This window comes from Xenopus tropicalis, chromosome 7 (genome assembly GCF_000004195.4).
Source record: "Xenopus tropicalis strain Nigerian chromosome 7, UCB_Xtro_10.0, whole genome shotgun sequence".
In the NCBI taxonomy this organism is placed as follows: domain Eukaryota; kingdom Metazoa; phylum Chordata; class Amphibia; order Anura; family Pipidae; genus Xenopus; species Xenopus tropicalis.
In genome coordinates, this window is record NC_030683.2 from 106,732,728 (window position 1) to 106,751,196 (window position 18,469).

Here is an 18,469-nt window from a genome sequence, read left to right on the forward strand (position 1 = left end):
GCTTGTGGTTATACCAAAGCCAATAAAAGCTGCCAGCTTGGCCCCTTCAGATGAGTCATTAGCCTATTTGTCCGTGTATGGGGGTAAAATGTGCCAGATATCTAGCAGGTGGGTTGCAAAATCCACCGTTTTAATCTGCAAACGCAGCAACTGTTAATAAATCCACCCAAATCTGAACACCGAAGAGAGATATTGCTCCATTTCCTGGGCAATAAATCCAGTAATTATACTCCACTTGGACACATTATAGGACGTCCATCATCAAATCTACATCTTAAAAACAGGGGAATTTGTCTGCTCTTGTTCAAACCATTAGTCATTGATTGCAATATCCTCTCCGTCCACACTGACACCTAAAGTAGCTCATACACAGATTAGATATATAATGCAAAAGTACAGGGGGTGGGGGAAACTAAAGAGAAAAAGCACACATGGCGAGACATACTGTACATGCAATAGCAGAAAACTGAAGAGCAGAATAGTAAGCCAAAAGGCAGAGCGCAAAGTGGGGGAGAAGGGACGATGCCCTAAAGAAGTAGATAGAAAAAGTAATAAGTAATAAAATGAAAGGGAGATATAGCTAACAGAGGAAAGAGTAAACAGTTAAAGAAGGGAAATTATTATTAGAGAACAGGAGAGACAAATATAGAAGATACAGGAAAACCAGAAAGCATTACATTAAGCTGGCCACTATAGGGAAAGAGACCAATTCAATAGCAAATGACATTAACATTTTAACACAATAAAATGTGGGGACATTTTACACACATTTGCAAAAAGAGTGTCAGTTTTTCTCCATTCCTTGTGCTGAGCAGAAGTTCTGCTTCTCTTTTATTTAAAAGAAGGTGGCTTCCCGAAAGCCCTCCAACCTGCAAGACACCTGTCCAGCTGCTCAGGCAGTAACACATGCATGCCTGCCCCTGAAATATAGAGTGTCAGTTCTTTTACTTGTAGTGCCAGTGCCAGAAAATCCAAAAGAGGCACTACCGTCATTAAGCCAATCCAAGGCCCTAAGCGTAGTCACAGTTGACTAAGCCAAGGCTTTCCTTCCTTTACAAACTCACTTATCTCGCAAGAGGATCTCATAGGAGAATATAGATTTTATGGTCTGGGGAGATGCATAGACCCTAACTAACACCATAAAGAACCAATATTCCTTTCTCTTCTCAACTGTTTCTGATAGTATTGTGACTGGCTGCCCTGTACATTGACTCGGTATGTGTTACATAAATCTCTGTGGCCAGGATGTACTTTTTTCTTTTTACAGCTTATTTTGCACTGTTTTGTGCACTGTTTTCAAAATAAAAAGTCCCTTGAGGTTCCATAAAGATAAATGTGACATTTCCCCCTTTATTGCCTTATATCCAGCAATGTACACATCCTATTTCAGTTATACTGACACAGAAGGACTCCCAGCTGGGATTTTTTTAGGACAGCCTGCTATGAACTCACGGAGATGATTCCTACACAGCGCCACTCTTGCTAATGGAATTCACCTCTGCTCATGTGATTCTACTGTGATGCACAGGGGGAGGCAGGGGCCTTTGTTGTATAATGAGAGGGTTATTAGGCTACAGTCCTATCATACTGCACAGGATGATCACTGTATATGAAGCAGGGATGCATGGTCCAGGGTTCCAGCTCACCTGATAACTTTTGAAAAGCATTAAACAGGCACTTTAAGTGTATTTAAAATGTCCTCATGTACTGTACCACTTTATTATCTGAAGTGGTATTTAGAAGATGGCTTTCAGCTCGCTGACCAGCGTAACCACTTGTTTACACCAGATCAAGCAGTGCATTTCAGTATATGATAATCATCATGTCACACATGATTCAGTCCCACGGGTATATTTCTGCTGGCTAAGCAACATGCAAGGTTGCCTGCAGAAGTAAATTTACCGAAACAATACAAAGGACTTTCCACCGGCGACTTCGGTATCGGTGGAAAGACTTTCTGGAGTGGTTACTCGCCTGTGATAGCAGTAATCTATCACAGGCGAGTAACTCCCTTTGTGGGTTTTTCCCTTAAGAACAACCCTCAAGCACATAAGCTTTAATATAGTAAGGCAGGCAGTGAAGAAATGGTCTGCATTTACTGAAGTAGACATAATCCCCAGGTGTGCTGCCCTGCACCAACAGCAATGTGAGCAGAAAAATTACAAAATGGTGATGCCACAGGAGAAAAGACAAATAAATTAAATGAACTCTTAATAACTCTTAATAACTCTCACTCCAGTTCAATAAAATGAGGGGTCTGCCATCTCTGTGGGATGCTTCTGCCAAAAGTTATCCCAGATGAAAGGTGTTCTAGTGGCCCCTCTATCCCGTGGAGCCAAATAGTACTTGTGCCCAAGGTAGAAAATCAGTTGCCTGGCCAATCCTGCTCACTGGCTACTCCTGCTTGCCTGCCCATAATTTCAAGAACATCGAGTAAACCACTTAGTCCTCCCCCCTATTGCTCCCTGGGCACGTCTATGCTGCCTATGCCTGGATCCCTGCGTAGTGGGGTAAAGACATATAAGCAGTTTCCATAAGTGTTTATGAAACAGAATAACCACAATAAGTTTTGGGGGTTAGTAAAGCATTATGGTGGCTGGGGAAGGTGCAAGGATTGACAGGGTGGAATAGCAATAAACTGTACTCCCATGCAATAAGACTCCCAACCCAGTTGCTGCTGGAAGTCTGTACTGCTGCATCTTCTGTGCCCTTAAGATGGCCATACACGCACCGATAATATCGTATGAAACCTCATTTAGTACAATATTCGGTGCGTGTATGGCAAGTCAGCGAGGCGACTGATATCACAGGTGGGTTAGAAAACTTTGATTGGACGCCATTGAAGGCGCCCGAGCAAAATCTATGTTCAGGGCTGAATCGGCAGAAGGAGGTAAAAAATCTTATTATTTCTACCTCCATATCTGACGATTCAGTCCTGAACGAAAGATCGAAAATCACCACATGTGTGGCCAGCTTTAGGTAGTGATCTCATAGGCTGGCCCCCCAGTCACCCAATACCTGGCATTACCAGTTTATGCTATTATCTTTTAGTTCCTGTTCTTTGCATGCAGCCTTCCTACTTGGCTGGGGGGAATTCATTGATCTCCAGCCTGTTGGATTAGTGTGCCTTTTCGGTATATTGACCAAGAACGTCCAGTCTACAGCTCTCCAGCTGTTGCTGAATGTACCGCACTCCAAGATCCTGCAGGTTAGATATCACTGATCTAGTATTCCACCCTCAGATGAGGGCTCAGCCTTCCTGCATTGCCAGGGGCCCCCTTTTCTCCAACTGTGGCCCCAGGCAATATAGGCGTGTGAAAAAGGCCTCTGCCAACAAACAAGCCTGATCCAAAAAGAAAACAGCTCTCTCAGGAACTCCCAACATAAAAAGAAAGGAATGTCACACTGAAGGAAAGAATGGTTCAGTCCTGACTTGTATGGACTTGCCAGTGAGCCAGAGCACATCAGGGAGCTCTCCCTAAGCTGAAATCACTGATATTTGAAGATAGAATCTCCCAGTTCCAGTATTATTTATTGGTGGTATCTCTCTGTAACTCCCAGCTTGGGGCCCTCTGGCTACTGTCAGACTGAGCCTCCTGGAGTCCCACCAAACACCTTAACCTCACAACTAACCTTAACCCCACAACTAAATCTTCCAGGCCTCAAAATGGACTTTTCTGGTGTTAAGCCTGCACCCTTCCAGCTACAAAGCATCGAAATCAGTCTTTATAGTACAAAAAGTGTGAAAGCATGTGTCTATATTACTCAAGCGATTCCACTTTTTCTATACAGTATCACTTAATGACTTTATTCCTAAAAGGCACACTACATCAACTAACTCTGGTGCAAAGTTGGACCTCCGCATAAGTCTTTAAGACCAATCAGGAAGTAGCTTTGCTGGCTGTAGCGCGCAGACTAATGAAATCAAGAGCCTGATTGGCTGCAGCAAAGCCCATTTACACCTATGTAAGTAGATGACTCTCCTGCCTATCGGCATTAGGTGCAGCAGTGCCCAATTCCACCCAGTGCCTCCCTCCCCAGTCTGGCTGGTTCTGTCAGTCCGCCCCCTTCCAGTCTGTGTCAGCCTTTCCCTCCCCCTTGCTTGTTCCCTCCCCTCGTCTCTCCCCTCCCCCCGCTCGCACAGCCCTTCCTGTCTCCCCCTCCCGCACTACTTTCTGCTGGTGACAACTCTCCTGCCCCATTCACACACCCACATGATCCCCCCCGGCCCCCCAATGTGCAATCAGCTGCTGTGAGCTGCCGGGAGTCCCTCGTACGGGCAGGAGGTAAGAGCAGGGGAAGCGCTGGGTAAGCGCAGTGTAAGCGCTGTGCCCACCAGGATCCCCCCCCCCGGCTGGAGAGGTGGAGTGGCCCCTTGTTAGCTGCAAGCCCTGGGGTGGTGGGACTCTGGCTGCAGGAATGGCTGCCTTCTTTATGTACAAACAGTTATACTAGTTACTATAGTTATACTAGTTACGATAGTTACTGAGCATGGTGGGGGAATACATATTTTTTTGTAATCCAGCCCTGACTTCTTGGTGATTTAATGGGACAGAAGAGTCGGTGTTGGCTATTTGGGTGATCTAACAGGAAGATAAGTGTCTGTTTTGGAATCAGGGTGCAAGATGGGTGATCTGATAAGGGGAATAAGTGTCTGCTTTGGAATCAGGGTGCTAGATGGGTGATCTGAAAGGGGTAATAAGTGTCTGTTTTGGAATCAGGGTGCTAGATGGGTGATCTGATAGGGGTAATAAGTGTCTGTTTTGGAATCAGGGTGCTAGATGGGTGATCTGATAAGGGGAATAAGCGTCTGTTTTGGAATCAGGGTGATAGATGGGTGATCTGATAAGGGGAATAAGTGTCTGCTTTGGAATCGGGGTGCTAGATGGGTGATCTGATAGGGGTAATAAGTGTCTGTTTTGGAATCAGGGTACTAGATGGGTGATCTGATAGGGGTAATAAGTGTCTGTTTTGGAATCAGGGTGCTAGATGGGTGATCTGATAAGGGGAATGAGCGTCTGTTTTGGAATCAGGGTGCTAGATGGGTGATCTGATAAGGGGAATGAGCGTCTGTTTTGGAATCAGGGTGCAAGATGGATGATCTGATAAGGGGAATGAGCGTCTGTTTTGGAATCAGGGTGCTAGATGGGTGATCTGATAAGGGGAATGAGCGTCTGTTTTGGAATCAGGGTGCAAGATGGATGATCTAATAGGGGGAAAGTTTGTTTTCAAATTAGGATGCAAAATGGTTGATCTAAAAGGGACAAAAATGTCTACTTTGGAATCAGGGTTCTAGGAGGCTAATGAGTCTTTGTTGTTATTATAGTAATCTTATGGGGTGATGAGTGTGTTTGTTGGTATTAGGGTGATAGTGATCTAATAGGGGGAGACAGTCTGTGTTGGTATTATGGTGACCCTATGGGGGAGAAGTGTTGGTATCATTGCAATGTGGGTGAACTAATTGTGGTAGTAGTGTCTGATTTGGTATCGGGTGCTAAAAATCTGTGTTCGTATCATATTGATCTTATGGGGTAGAAGTGTTTGTGTTTGCATGGGTGATAGAATGAAGGAAGACAAGTCTGTGTGGGTATCATAGGATGACATTTCAGTATTTAAGTATCCCTAACCTGGTTGACACAATGTTTTGTACGACTGAGAAGCCGAGCTGCAGACACTCAGTCTGTTGAACTACAAATCCCAGAATTCTTGGGGATGCTGGGAGTTCTTGTGCAATTTGGCTTTTAGAGGTTGATGGGAGTTGCAGTTTAATTACTCATATTGTTCACTGCTTAATAGAATACTTTTTTTCTGCTCTTTTTTTCACCTGCTGCCAGTAAATAGCAGTTCTGCTTTAGTTTCTGTCACTTCCTCTGTACCAATCTCTCAGCCTTCTATGATACCATCTATTTAACCCTCCCCTACTTCCTACATGGTATCAGCGCATCTCCATTTATTTACTGAGAAGTCTGTCTTGTTTCACTCTGCTGCTCTCAAGGTGCATTCTCTAAGCCCAGTGGGTGCAGGGAGTTGTACTTCAAAAGTAGGCACACATGATGTATATTTCTATATACTGGCCTGTATCCCCTTGACCCTGTACTTGCTGCAGTCTTCTTCCTGTTCTGTCTCCCACAGCCCTTGGACTTAAGTGGAGCTGCCCAGCTGCTTTCCATTGTCCTCTACAGTTTGGGGAATTTGTTTAACTCTTTGAGTCTGGGATATTATCAGGAACAGCTGCTTTATATCAAATGATTTCTAAAAGGGACTTAATACTGATTGGATTTTTATAAATATATATATATATAAAAAAAAGTCAGATGCTGTTTAATGATTTGTTTGGCCACTAGTGGGCACTGTTTCATTGAAGTGTGGCTTACCCTGACAAGAAACTGAATGACAGTTTCCAATATAAAGAATAAAGAAAAATTGGTAGAGAAATAGAAGTCATTGCTCAGAAATTTCTAAGGCAATGTGTTTTGTTGGAGTGAATGGGGTTTATTTACCCTTTAAGGAGGGAGGAGAAACAGTACAGGCTAATTTGGTTAAATTATTCCTTAAGGACCATCAGCTCAGATTTCTCCTCTGGAAAAGGCCTAATTGGGGCAGAGGGCTATTATATATTTTTCCAGTGGAACATTCTGTACTTCTTTCCCGGTTGTCATCCTGCATCCACCCCTCATTTATGTGGAGGCTTAATGGCACGTTCTATACATTTTAAACCATCTCATAATAAGCTGTGTAATGTTGTATAAAGGCCAACTAAACTGATTGTTAGCAAAATCCCAGCACCCGAGACTATAAAGGTTTATTTAGCAGCGGTAGAGGAAGAAAATCTCTTCTCCATTGCTGTCTATGGGACATTGCCTTTTGGAGCTCTGATACATAGTTGTCAGTTGATATATAGTTGCCAACCAGTTATACATTGTAAATTCTATCTTCTTTTTTTATATGAAGTGTAACAGGATTAGTGTGTATAATAGAGTAAAATGGTGTCAGGTAAAGAGGTTGTGAATGGGATAGTTGGTATAATAGGTAAAAACTGGTGCCAAAGATGGGGATAGTGTGTGTATAAAGTCATGAAGAGAGATGGTGGTGTTAGAGATGGGGCTATATGAATTAAAGCCTGTCAAGGGATGCTGGGAGATATAGTAGAATAACAGATGGAAAGCTGTATATTGAGAATAATGGGTGCCCACACATGGCATGGCCCAGTTGCCCCAGGATTGCCTCTTTGGTGCCCTGTACGATATTAGGTGAATGATGTCAGCTGACCAGTACAAAAGATAAATAGTGCACATTTTACTAATAGGGGGAAAGAGAACAGATATGGAAAGTTCTGCCATTTTTTAATTGACTTACCTTTGACTAAACAACAATGCAAATATGACTCCTCCCTGCCATTGTTAGCCCCTCCCCCAATGGAAAAATGGTATAATTATACCTGGAATGTAGTCTGGCGCATGGAAGAGTGCCAGTGGGCAGCAGTGCAGATGAGCTAACACTGTTAGCTTTTTGTGGGTGATTGGGCTGATCCCCTGCTATACAAGTAAGAATACCAGCCATGCCACTCTGCTCCTGGCACATTCTTAGGCTGGGATTCTGCAGGTTCATTCACATTCCTTTGCACTGCAGGAGCAGAAGTGATGTCTTTTCTTCCGCTTGGCCAGATACTTCTGCCTTGGGGCACATTGCTGCCTGGCAGATGCAGCATGGGAAACTGCTGTACATTGCCTAAAGTCATATAATACTTAAGGCAAGGGTGCTGCCGTGGTCAATGTGACTTGGGGTCTCTTGTGATCCTCCAGCTAATAGTGCAAAGGTGTGCATTACAAGAGGTGAGACACTGGTATTTAACATATTGCCACAATGTCACGTGGGCAACAAACCGTCCTGTGTGCAGTTTTCCTTAGAAGCAGCCAGTAGATTTGCAACAGCATGGCTTTCATTTATTAGTGATCCACTGGTTGGCATGTAAATGGGAGTTGCAGTTCAGCAGCAGCTATATAGAGCTGAAGTCTGGATTTCCATAAGCCACTCATTGCATAATGAAAGAAAATATCAGTCTGTGCAGCAACTCAACATACATTCATTACGTGTTTCCTATCATTTTATTCGTATGTGTAAATTAAATTGCTATCAAAAACAGTGCCTATTTATCCCTTAAAACAATGTTGCAACAGCCAGTACTCTTCCAAGTCTACATTATTTCAGTTGTCAGAACCAGCAGTGCAAGATTATAAGCAGTGACATAGATACTGCTTTTACAATAACCGTGGAAAATGTGTAATGAATGCATATAGGAATACTGCTTAAAAATACATTTTATTTCATTATGTGAAAACAGTTGCTTAGTTAAGTTCCTCTACTCTTCAGCTGCCTCATAATTGTGTGCTAAATGAAGCAACGTATATAGGTTTCTATTACTTAGAAAAATGTATATATACATAAATATAAGTAAATAAGTAGTTGTTTTTGTCAGGAAAACTTTGTGTGCTGGGAGGCAATTCTGCATGCTGCACGGTTAAATTCACTTTTGTCACTTTTGGGCGCTGGGTGCAAAGGATTCTGATCCTTCATGCTAGGAGTTGGCATAGACAATATATATTTAGTTAAATTGTGGTGTTGGAACAATGACATGTAAGAGCAATAGGCCTCATTCAGAGCTTCAAATAGACAAAAATCTCACCCTGCGTGCCATGTCATTTGCCCCCGCAGGTTTAAGCCTGGATTAGCAGTGTTGCTGTAAAACAGCTGTTGTGGCAGCCGTGTGGGGGCAACTGACAGTGCAGCTGTACCAGGCCTGTCATTTCTGGCATCTTTTCTGGATCATCTTTAAGTCACAAAAGGGCTCATAAGCACCCTTTGTACAATGGGCCCTAGAGAGCCAAACTGATATCTGGCGGCTCCTATTTTAATTCATTTTTGTGCAAAATAGTGACCAATACTGTGTGCCCTTCTTTGCTGACTGAGTTGTAGATGGCAAGATCAGTGTGTAGTAGAGTAAGATGGGCACATTAACACACTGTATCAATATTATAGTCTAACAACAACTAACAGGCCTTAGTTCAAGCAACAACATCTGATTTGTCCAGGGTGCTGACACTTTCCCTATAGAGAAAAAGAAACACTATTAACAAACTGACCTTCAGAGGCAGATAGAGAGCACGTCCCGAGGGAGCTGACAATCTACACATTGTGCAATTTCCCCTTTCCCTTCTATTTGCCTAATGAGAGATAAACATGGAGAGTTGTGCCAAGGCTCCATTGCCAACAGCTGGTATAAATGGAACTGGTCCATAATATCTAATCAGCCCTAAGTAACACAGCACAGGGGCCAGTTATTGGCTTATTCATGTTGGGTATGGGGCACATACTGGCTCTGTAGGTTTTGCCCTTATGTTTTGCCCCTTTTATGCCCTATTGCTCTATATAAGAAGGATGTTCTGTGGACGGAAGAGAGGGCAGGAAGAAAGGAAGTGGTGAAACAAGCGAACGAAGATAAATAAGTCACTTTCACTTTCCAGCACCCTCCTCGCTTCATCTTCGTCTTTTCTTCAAGTAGGTCACCACTTTGCTCTTAAAGGGTTATGACCATTTAGATAGAGTGTTCTGTAGAAAGTTCTATCCAAGAATGACTGCATCTTGTTATAAAAACGCCACCCCTCTCTACCCCTCGGGCTGCATTGCTGTATGTGCCCAGGTTTAGTTTGCTTTGTATGTTTTCGTTTTGTTCTTCACCATGACAGTTCAAGGGGCTTTTTTTGAAGGGAAACTTGTAATTGGTTTTTGTTATTTTTTTTTCTGCCATTGAAAATGCTATCATACTAAAAGTTAATTGAAAGGTGAGCAACCCCTTTAATGAATTCCTTTGCTGATGGGTCTCTTTTGTGCCTCATTATGATCCAATCTATAATTGGGCTATTAGACCCAAGCTGATCTTATGTTCATGCCCAGCTTTATCCTGTAATGTCCCCTGCTGACTATTGTGCGCTCACTCCATAATGTCACCTTTTCAGTGCCTTCCTTTCTTTGTTGATATAAACAATAGAAACCCCCGTGTTTGTTATCTGAAGGGTCCAAGATTTTCGAGACCCAATAAACTCTATTCTGACTGATGACAGTGCTGTTGGTTTTGGAAAAAAGAAAGAAGACATAGCCACACGGCTACCAGGAAATATACTCCCCCGTGCGAGTACAGACCACAGCTATATGCTTTTATTTCCTAAGCCCTCTCCTTCTGGGGTGGCACAAAGATTCTGATGACTCTGTTCCTTTATGGAACCTGTGCAAGATCTCTCTCAGAGGTGCCTTTGTGTGAGCTTAAAAAACCACTCAGGATGGGTGTATATGGGTCGCACTGATGGGAAATGTTTGTGAATGAATCAGAGTGGGCGCTGTTTCTGTCATTCTGCCACTCTGGCATTGGTACCCACTCAGGGGCAGGCTTGTGCCTGTAAGTGCAATGAGGCACTCGCACGCTGGGTTGTGTCCAGATGATGTGATCACTGCTTTGCTGTCCAACACTGGAGCTCTGTAGTGGCAGCGGCCTCCTGTCAGGGCTATAGAATGGCTGTTTTGTGAGCTGGCTGCTTGTCGGCGGTGATGCAAGCCTGGGTGTTCCCCTTTTCCACCAGCCTTTGGCTGGATTGGCAGTTTGGGCATCTTAAATTACCTTTCCCCCCCTTCCTTTTTCCTTCAGAGACACTGAGAGGGGTTTGTGCTCTGACAGACTGTGTATTCAGGGCGGGGGTCAAAGCAGGAGGGGCTCGGGACCCTAAAATAACATACAAAGGTACCGGCTTTACTCTTTAGAGTAACTGTCCCCCCCCCTCTAAGTTTATTCTAAGTCACAGAGGAAAAGTTTCACCTGCATGGCTGTGTGCATGTGTGTATATAAATACGAGTGCACAGGGGAGCGGCGAGTGTGTATGCACGGGGAACATCTTATGTGCATTTGTAAATAGACTCTTGTATTTGCACTTCCCAGCTCTGTGTGTATAAAGGAGATGGGAGTTCTCCCATTTGTCTTGTTACTGGGCCCAATAACAGTGGCAACCATACCTTTATCCTAAAGGAGGCACCAATGTTAAGGTGCCCATACACCTTCAGATCCACTCGCTTGGCAATGTTGTCAAGTGAGTGGATCTTCTCCCGATATCCCCCACCTACGGGTGGACGATATCGGGAGAGTCCAGGCTAATTGGCCCTGGGGACAAATGATCAAATTATAATGACGGGTATAGGCAAAGTCAGACTGGGGACCGCATCAACGAGCCGATGCGGTCCCCGATCCGACTAGATTTTTTAACCTGCCCGATCGATATCTGGCCGATTTCAGGTCAGATATCGGTAGTGCCCATACACGGGCCAATTAGCTGCTGAATCGGTCTAAGGGACTGATATCGGCAGCTAGAATCGGCCCTTGTATGGGGACCTTTAGGCACCCCCAGTGATTGCAATCGCTTACCTGAAACCCCCGGCCAAGGCTTCTGTTAGGCGAAAACTGCACCGGCCGGGGGTGTTTGCGATGAAGAGATCCTCTTCCTCCTTCGATCTTCATGCAGTAAAGTAAAAAGCTGAACTTTAGCAAAAAAGTTGTCTCTTCACTCAAATGTGCATGTGCGGGTGGCAGTATGTCGTCAAAAGGAGAAGGAATCTCTTGCCTGCATTACCCCCGGCCAGTGCAGTTTTCTCCTAACAGGAGCACCAGCAGGGGGTTTCAGGTAAGCAATTACAATCACTGGGGGGGGTTATTAACATTTGGCACACCCAGAGATTTAGCCTTTCCTTCTCCTTTAAGGTCAGGACAAAGAATGAACGACTAACCCACCTGCAAGAAAGGCACAATAGAAAGGTGCTGAAAAGAAGAGGCTCATGGGTGTCGCTGGCAAAGGGTGTGTGTGTAATAGTAACATGGATAATAAACACTTGGACTCTGTGCTTGGAGTTTGTATGTTTTGAATATGATGGTGCTATAAAGAACCATAATAAAAAGCAAATGTGCTTGGCTGTGGGATACAGTGTGGGTGTGCTTCTGTATGTGTGACTGCTTGTCACACTTGTGTAGTTCTGTGTGTGTCTGTGTGTGTGAGTACAAGCTGCTGGCAGGCAAAGGGGAAACATGGGGAATGCATTGTCACTTATGTGTGTGTGTGTGGTTATCTGTAGCCAACAGCCTGTCCTGTGTGAATGTGCCTAAGGCTGGCCATACATGGGCTGATGTTGGCAGCTGACTAAGCTTCTCCACCCCATATCAGCAGCTTATTTGCCCATGTATGAGTTTGATACTGCAGTCTTGCCTGGCAGGTTTGAGAACTGGGTGAGGATTGCAGCTGCTGTCCTCTCCCAGTGGCCTTCCCTGGTTTCCTATTATGAGCCAATCATTGGCCCAGGGCCATATGATTGGACAAGCCTGATTTGGTCAAACATGTGGGTGGTCAAATTGGACAAGCACATCTATTTGTGTATGCCCAGTGTAAGATTGTGCCCCTGCTATGGCTCTTTGTTCCCATGAATTCACTTTCCTGTGAGTGCATTGTGTTCCCAACACACACACACACAATAGGTTTTGTTGTTGCCTCTAGGGACAGTTGTGAGTAAGCATTTTATTATGCCAGGTTAATGGATATGTGGTAGGATTTCCATCTAGGTGTAGGGAACAGTATTCCCTGGGGATACATTTATATAACAGTGTAGGTGTGTGTGTACACAGCACCCATTCATGTTCATAAGAAAAACACATTTAATTGCAAAGAAAAACCTCTCTACCTCTTCTCTAAGGGGCTATTTACTATTATTAACAAAACTTTTTTTTCTGACTTCAAATGGGGGTCACTGGGGGTCAAGAAACTTGCCTCTGTGAGGCTACAATTTTATTGTTATTGTTACTATTTATTCCAAATATATCTATTTAGACCCTCTCCTATTCATCTCCCAGTCTCTCATTCAAACCATTGCCTGGTTGCCAGGGTAAATTGGACCCTAGCAACTAGAGAGCTGCTAAAATTCCAAACTGGAGAGCTGTCAAGCAAAATGCTAAATCTTCCATAAAAAGACCAGTTGCAACTTGTATCACTGTCTGCATCATGCTAAACGTTAATTCAAAGGTGAACCACCCGTTTAATGCAGATTAATGGAGCTGGTGGTTGTTTATAATGAAAATATTTTTTTTTTATTTATTTATTTTTTTTTTTGAAACAACAAACTTCAAGCACAAGCTGCATTTAAGTTAAGGCGATTGCCCCTTTAATTAAAGTGATCCCCCCCTCCCATTTCCTTCCTAGGTGCCTGTCGGTGCTACAGTTACATGTTCCTTCATGCACATTGTGTTTATTATGTCTAGCAGTTTGTGAGTGTGTCATTGTGGGGCAGAGACCCACTGGGGGCCCTGTATTTAGCTGTAAGTGCTGTGCATTGTGTGTAATAGTGTGCTGTTCTGTTCTTTCATTTATACATTCGCTCAGATCTGTAACAAGCACTGTCACACTGCTGCTGTGTAGCATGTGTGGCTCTTTGTGTGTTAACCTGTATTTAGGTGGGTTAAGTTGCCCATTAAACTGATCAAAGGTCTGTTTCTTGGCTATAAGTGGAGAGAGCAAGCGAGCCGGAAAACTTTGTACTCTGTACCAATAGGAAGCCCATAAAGGCTGTACTCGAGGTTATAGAATCCATTCAGTTCTGTAGGGGCAAGTTTCCGCTCTTGGGGACTGCTTGCTCCTTAGTCTGTCACTTCATAGGGGATGCTGGGAGGATTCTTGTTTGATATTCTAAAGGTGGCCACACACGTGGCGATCTGCGATCGTGAGATCCGCCACTAACCTTCAGGGCTGAAACAGGCAGATAAGGAGGTAGAAACAATAGGATTTCTACCTCCTTCTGCCGATTCAGCGCTGAAGGCAGATTTTGGTTAGGCGCCTTCTATGGCGCCCGATCAAATCTTTTAACTGGCCCGATCGGCGAGTCGACCGATATCGGCAGCTTCCTGCGATATCGGTCGACTCGCCGACTTGCCATACACGCACCGAATATCGTACGAAACGAGGTTTCGTATGATAGTATCGGTGCATGTATGGCCAGCTTAAAGGTGCCTGCTACACGGGAAAGTTTCTCTGCTCCAATCTGCTTTATAATCTGTCTGCACCAGAGACACTGCATAGCCCGAGTGCGGATGTACAGAGCAAGTTTAGGCATCAAAATGCATACTCGCGTGTGTCGGTGCCAAAGTCCTTTCCCTCTGCACCAGTGCTGACAAAGTGTCTCTGGATGCAGATTGAATCGAAGGGCAGTTTCTCTGCCTGCACCCTGTGTGGCTGTAGCTTAAGACTGTAGTCACACAGGGCTCATTCTTGGCCTGTGGATAAACACAGGCCAAGAATCAGTCCCTACGCTCCAAACAACCTTTCCATGTGCCTGCACCCGGAGCCATTGTGTAACCCCAAGTGCAGGCACACGAAGTGGATTTTGGTGCCAAAACCTGTTCCGTATGCCTGCACCCAGGCCAATGCAGTGGCTCCGGGTGCTTGCAACCGGAAAGACTGTTTGAAGCATAGAGGCTGATTCTAGGCCTGCGTTCACTCACTGTATGAGAATAAGCCCCATGTGGCTTAGGCCTAACAGTTATGATCTCATTTGTTTGTATCTGATTAGGCTCCATGTCCAGACATGGGGATCTTATGAGCTCCCGAAGGGCCACTATAGCTCCACTTTTTAATGGCTGCTCGGTGCAAGATTCCTTTTCACAGCTGTAGTCCTCCTGCTATGTTACAACCCCTTTACCTTCAAGGTAAAATAAACCTGGTGACTGGCATTGCTTCACCTGCAATTTTATTTCCCTCTAGGGTTATAGATTTCCAAGTGCATTTTATCTGTTTTTTTCCCCTTGTTCCCCATGTTGCCAGCCTCTCAGTGTTATTCTGTCCACCCATAAAATGCTTTCCAAAGTGTCAGTTGTTGGGTTCGGCCTTAATGCTGTAGCGCCATCCTCCCTCCCTGGCACTCCATCACACTTGTGAAGTAATGTTGCTATGGCTGTGTTTGTGCTGTTGAAATGTATGAGTAATTTTTGGCAGCCTGCCAGGCAGGGTAGGGGGGGGGGCATGGAGAATGCAGACATAGGGGCTCTAATTGAGAGTCTGGTGGAGGCAGGGCAAATACCTGGGTATTTAGTCTTTATCTCCAGCTGGTGACCTGCAAAACTCCCACGCACTCTCGGCAGGATGTGCATAAATGCCAGTCTAATGCTAAACTTTGTAGGTTGGTTCCGTAGGTGCACGGTTCCTCTGCAGCTTCCCCCATGCCTCCAGGATGATGCATTGCTTCTACTGTAAAGGCCGGATAGTAATGTACTTCAACCTTGATGCAAAATAGTCTGTGGCTTCCACACCTACTGTGTCACCTTCACACTTATGTCATAGAACCTTTTTCTTGTAGGATGCAGTTTTCTGGGCGCTACTTACTTCCTGTTTATTTTTGTTTGCAGTCCCACACATTATACAAATGATGATTCCCCCCTCCACCTTCATTAAATCGTCAATGATTTTTAAGTTACTTGTAAATGTACTTGTCCCTTTCTTTTCTTTGTCCTGGTGGTTTTGACTTCCAGAGCAATGTAGCCAGCTAATGGATGTGTAATGAAGCATTCTACATTGTTTCATTAGTCAGACCCAGCAGTTCAGACAGATACTGCTTTCCACAGCAGTTACACTGGCAAATAATTTTTAAACCATTGAACACCGTTATTACTTTTTTTTTTTTTTTTTTTTTACATAAAATTGTCTTTTTGGGATTACATTCCCTTTAAAACCTTTGTATGGGAGAAGCCCTGGCTGCTGCTGTTTGTCTGTGGCTGCCAGCAACCTGTATGCTAAATGCCTTGCAGATGCAGCATAAATAAACTCCCCCGGTCCTGCTGGCTAACTCTAGTTTTTGTAGTAATAAATATACAGACAATTACAGTGGTGTGAAAAACTATTTGCCCCCTTCCTGATTTCTTATTCTTTTGCATGTTTGTCACACAAAATATTTCTGATCATCAAACACATTTAACTATTAGTCAAAGATAACACAAGTAAACACAAAATGCAGTTTTTAAATGAGGGTTTTTATTATTTAGGGAGAAAAAAAATCCAAACCTACATGGCCCTGTGTGAAAAAGTAATTGCCCCCTGAACCTAATAACTGGTTGGGCCACCCTTAGCAGCAATAACTGCAATCAAGCGTTTGCGATAACTTGCAACGAGTCTTTTACAGTGCTCTGGAGGAATTTTGGCCCACTCATCTTTGCAGAATTGTTGTAATTCAGCTTTATTTGAGGGTTTTCTAGCATGAACCGCCTTTTTAAGGTCATGCCACAACATCTCAATAGGATTCAGGTCAGGACTTTGACTAGGCCACTCCAAAGTCTTCATTTTGTTTTTCTTCAGCCATTCAGAGGTGGATTTGCTGGTGTGTTTTGGGTCATTGTCCTGCTGCAGCACCCAAGATCGCTTCAGCTTGAGTTGACGAACAGATGGCCGGACATTCTCCTTCAGGATTTTTTGGTAGACAGTAGAATTCATGGTTCCATCTATCACAGCAAGCCTTCCAGGTCCTGAAGCAGCAAAACAACCCCAGACCATCACACTACTGCCACCATATTTTACTGTTGGTATGATGTTCTTTTTCTGAAATGCTGTGTTACTTTTACGCCAGATGTAACGGGACACGCACCTTCCAAAAAGTTCAACTTTTGTCTCGTCGGTCCACAAGATATTTTCCCAAAAGTCTTGGCAATCATTGAGATGTTTTTTAGCAAAATTGAGACGAGCCTTAATGTTCTTTTTGCTTAAAAGTGGTTTGCGCCTTGGAAATCTGCCATGCAGGCCGTTTTTGCCCAGTCTCTTTCTTATGGTGGAGTCGTGAACACTGACCTTAATTGAGGCAAGTGAGGCCTGCAGTTCTTTAGATGTTGTCCTGGGGTCTTTTGTGGCCTCTCGGATGAGTTGTCTCTGCGCTCTTGGGGTAATTTTGGTTGGCCGGCCATTTCTGGGAAGGTTCACCACTGTTCCATGTTTTTGCCATTTGTGGATAATGGCTCTCACTGTGGTTCGCTGGAGTCCCAAAGCTTTAGAAATGGCTTTATAACCTTTACCAGACTGATAGATCTCAATTACTTTTGTTCTCATTTGTTCCTGAATTTCTTTGGATCTTGGCATGATGTCTAGCTTTTGAGGTGCTTTTGGTCTACTTCTCTGTGTCCGGTAGCTCCTATTTAAGTGATTTCTTGATTGAAACAGGTGTGGCAGTAATCAGGCCTGGGGGTGACTACAGAAATTGAACTCAGGTGTGATAAACCACAGTTAAGTTATTTTTTAACAAGGGGGGCAATCACTTTTTCACACAGGGCCATGTAGATTTCGAGTTTTTTTTCTCCCTTAATAACGTAAACCTTCATTTAAAAACTGCATTTTGTGTTCAATTATGTTATCTTTGACTAATAGTTTTTGATGAGCAGAAACATTTAAGTGTGACAAACATTTAAGTGTGACAAACATGCAAAAGAATAAGAAATCAGGAAGGGGGCAAATAGTTTTTCACACCACTGTATGTTTCATTTTCTGTGTCATGTAAATAAAATCATGACCTTGTTGTGCAAACATGCTGTGAGTTGAAGTTTAACAACTTGTGGAAATCCCATTGCAGTATTTTCACTGTTATTATTGGCTTATTTAATACAGTGGGTCAGTGAGCCAGTTCGCTACTTTTTCTCAAAAGGAAAGGATAGACTTTAGTGCTGCAGGGGTTGGCCTGAAACTTATGGTATCTGGGGCCTCAGGTGGGTTTGGGCTGACTTTGCTCATGACCCTCTGGTGTTCCTCCTCCTGGCTATCTTTCATTTTTACACTTGCTCCTGCCCCACCTCCTCTGTGACATCAAAATGATGGGCAGGCCTGTAAGTAAGTGATGGCAATTGGGCAGGTCTGGGTTGGGAGGGGATGCGTTAAGGTTAAACACAGACAGTTTGTCAACCTGCACATAGATTAATCTGTTCTAAGATGCTCTTCAATGGGAACGAAAAGCTCTTATTTGATCATTATCCACCTTTTTTTTTTTATTCATTTTATTGCATATATTTGTGCTGAGCCCTTTACTATTTGTGCTTTACCAACAGCTGGCTGGTAGCTAGGCTAATCAAACCCTAGCAACTGGCTGTTAAGGGAGACATATTGGATAAATGGTAAAAACCCTAATTTTGTAGGCAATTATGAATAATATATGGTGCTGGTTTCACTTTGTGCTAAAAATTAATACTATCTGTAACAATGGCCCCTTTATTGGCCCACTTCTCTGTCTGAGTTTGAAATGAAGAGTGGGCGTGTTCTAACGGTCCCTGCCAGAAGCACAGTAGGAGGGGGAGAGCCAATCACAACCCTGCAGTCACACAAGCACAGACAGGCTTCAGTTCCCTATCAGGTCAGCCTAGCTGCTGATTGGT

The 18,469-nt window shown here is 43.8% G+C and overlaps 1 protein-coding gene across 1 annotated transcript in view; it reads left to right on the plus strand.

Moving 5' to 3' along the window:
- The first annotated feature begins 4,004 nt into the window (after window positions 1–4,004).
- The window catches only part of arhgef1 (Rho guanine nucleotide exchange factor 1), a 50,404-nt gene continuing 35,939 nt past the window's right edge, over window positions 4,005–18,469 (plus strand). The window contains exon 1 of the mRNA XM_012967446.3: window positions 4,005–4,286. The gene's annotated coding sequence lies outside the window, so the exon portion shown is untranslated. The remainder of the gene's footprint in view (window positions 4,287–18,469) is intronic.